This window comes from Phyllostomus discolor, chromosome 14 (genome assembly GCF_004126475.2).
Source record: "Phyllostomus discolor isolate MPI-MPIP mPhyDis1 chromosome 14, mPhyDis1.pri.v3, whole genome shotgun sequence".
Lineage (NCBI taxonomy): Eukaryota > Metazoa > Chordata > Mammalia > Chiroptera > Phyllostomidae > Phyllostomus > Phyllostomus discolor.
In genome coordinates, this window is record NC_040916.2 from 18,758,845 (window position 1) to 18,762,154 (window position 3,310).

The 3,310-nt window shown below is 39.2% G+C and overlaps 1 non-coding gene across 1 annotated transcript; it reads left to right on the forward strand.

Moving 5' to 3' along the window:
• The first annotated feature begins 1,552 nt into the window (after positions 1–1,552).
• On the forward strand, positions 1,553–1,654 carry LOC114512195. The gene has a single exon (XR_003685776.1). It is a non-coding gene; the product is annotated as a U6 spliceosomal RNA (small nuclear RNA).
• The last annotated feature ends 1,656 nt before the right edge of the window (positions 1,655–3,310 follow it).

Sequence of the window (3,310 nt, forward strand, 5' to 3'; positions counted from 1 at the left end):
GCAATTTTAATCAAAGTTACAACAGGGGTTTTGTTTTCCGTTTTGGGGATTTGATGAGCTAGTTTAAAACACATGTGTGAAGCAGGATGCCAAGAATAGCTCGGGGAGAGCAAGGTCGAAGGTGGGCCGCAGAGGAATCATCTCACATTTCTGAAACAGGCGTCCCACCTCCTGGCATCTCTGGGCCACACTGGGAGAAGAAGAGTTGACTTGGGCCACACATCGAATGCATTGCAACATGTAATCACAAAAAAAGTCTCATAATGTTTTAGGTAAACCTATGATTTTGTGTTGGGCTGCATTCACAGCCATCCTGGGCTGCATGTGGCCTGTGGGGGGCAGGGTGGACACCCCTGCAAGATACAGAGACTGAACACGAGCTGTGGTAATTAAGAGTGTGGTGTTAGTTCAGGAATAGCCAAACGACCAACAAAACAGGATAAAGAACCTATAACAGATCCCAGAGATGTGAAAACTTGAACTAGGTCTGTACTGTCAGCACAGGTCATAGGGAAAGGATCAGCAAGGGGTGCTGGGACAATGGGTTATCCATAGAGAAACAATTAATTTGAATCTCTATCATACATCATACCCCTTAAATCAATTTCAAGTGGATTAAATGCATAATGGTATAAGGCAAAATTATAAAACTTTTAGAAAACAACACAGAAGAATATTTTTAGGACCCCAGGGTAAGGAATGATTTCTTGAACAAGATAAAAAAAAATCTCAAAAGAAAAAGATGAATATATTTAACAGTCTTAAAATAAAACCTGGTCACCAAAGACAAACCACAGACTTGGAGAAGATATTTGTAAACTATAACTGGCAAACAATTTATAATTAGATATAAAATAATTCCTACAAAGCAACTAAGAAACACACAGCTCAACAGAAAAATCAGGAAAACATAGGGAAGGATGCTCAAACTCATTAGTAATCAGGAAGATGCAAATTAAGATCATAAGCTGACAAGTATATGGAGCAATAGGAAGGAACTCTCAAATGCAACCGATAGGCATGTGAATTGGTACAATACTGTTTGAAGATTATCGGGATTACCTAGTCAAACTGAAGAGGCACAAAGCCCATAACCCAGCAATTCCATGCTAGTTAACACCTCAGAGAGACACACGTGCTACCAGGGACACAGAATGACCAGCGTCACATGACTTTCAAAAGCCAAAACCAGGAAGTAGCCTCCACATTTACCAATAATAGTAAATGGATAAATAAATAGTGACGTCTATCAAATAATGAAATAGCGTACGATGGTAAAAATCAATGAATCGCAAAAATACGAATGAATCTTAGAAACATAATGTTTAGCAAGAGAGCAGGTCACACCTAGTGACTCCATTTGTATAAAGATCAGACATATGGAAAACTAACCAATGTAGTGTTTAGGGATAATACACATGTGTGAGAAAACTATAAAGGAAAAAAAGAATGCTGTTTACATCATTCGGGACACTGCTTACCTCCGAGGGGGAAGGGAAGGGCATTGTGTGGGGAGGAAGTCACAGGGTGACGGGGTCCAGCGAGGTTGGCGTGCTCGCTTCGGCAGCACCAGACCAAAGCCGGAACATACAGAGAAGATGAGCACGGCCCCTGCACGAGTGACACGCAAATTCATGAAGCATTCCATATTTTAAATAAATAAATAGTAAAAACATTTTTTAAAACTTCAAGTTTGAATACTTGATATGTATCTGTGTGTCTATAACATGTACTTGATGTGCATCCATATATGTATATATTTACACATAACCCACACATGTATAGACATCTATAACATATATTATATATTAACATATTATTCTTTTCAATGTACTCAATAGTTAGTAAAGACTTTGTCAAGTTCTCAGAAATACCACATTTAATCAGGATGATCTTGGGAGGTCAATTTTTAAAGCTGACAGATACTGCACATACAAAATCTTGATTAAAAAAATGACATCTTTCTAAATTCACTGCCTAAAACACTTCTATAATTCTATTTTTCCTGTGTTTTAAAATTTGGATAATCTCTATAGAAACAATGTTGCCTTATCATTTTATATAGAGAGAACAGGAAGATAACTCATTCTTCTGGCTTGATCAACAAATTTTTCTTTAATATTGCTAACTGGGATGCACCAAGTATTCAAATTCCTATACAGATGTATTCATGGTTTATAAATACTACCATACCCATACAGGTTCTGATGTGTTCCATTTGGGCCTACTTCCATCAAGAAAGGGAAAAAATGTGCGACATGTTTATCACGGAATGCACTACATAATTCATTATATTCCAGATGGGAGAAACTTTCATTAGGCATGAAAGATAACTGAATTTTCTAGTTAGAATTTCATATGTGTGAAGACGAAGACATTTCCATGAATGTGCTTCTGACTGAATATTTCAATCCTTCGTTCTCTTCCAACCACCATGTACTTTTAAAAAACATATTTTATTGATTATGCTATTACATAATCATATGCCATATTACATATTACATATGCCATTACCCCCCCTTCATTCTCCTCCACCCTGCACACCTCCTCCCACCCACATTCCCCCCCCTTTGGTTCATGGTCATGTGTCATAAGTTCTTTAGCTTCTACATTTCCCATACTATTCTTACCACCCCCCTATCTATTTTTCTACCTACCATCTATGCTACTTATTCTCTGTACCTTTTCCCCCTCTCTCCTCCTCTGATTGTCCTGTTGCTAACCCTCCATGTGATCTCCATTTCTGTGGTTCTGTTCCTGTTCTAGTTGTTTGCTTAGTTTGCTTTTGTTTTTGTTTTAGGTATGGTTGTTAATAATTGTGAGTTTGCTGTCATTTTACTACACATGTTTTTTATCTTCTTTTTCTTAGATAAGTCTCTTTAACATTTCATAAAATAAGGGCTTGGTGATGTGAACTCCTTTAACTTGACCTTAATCTGAGAAGCACTTATCTGCCCTTCCATTCTAAATGAAAGCTTTGTTGGATAGAGCAATCTGGGATGTAGGCCCTTGCCTTTCATGACTTGAAATACTACTTTCCAGCCCCTTCCTGCCTGCAAGGTCTCTTTTGCCATGTCCTTTGGACGCAATAGGTCTCTCCCGTCTCATCACTGGGCGAGCAGGCTCAGTGGGCTGCGGGAGCACTCCCAGAGCCGCTCCGATGTAGGAAAGCCAGCAACGACTTCACTATTCACAGAAGTGATGGCGAGCTACTAATCCCGCGCAAGGTGTGTCCCTAAGTCAGCTTCCCCTTCGCCAGATTCCCAAACTGCCTGTGGCAACCCCACTGCCACCCAACTCAAGCGGGAGT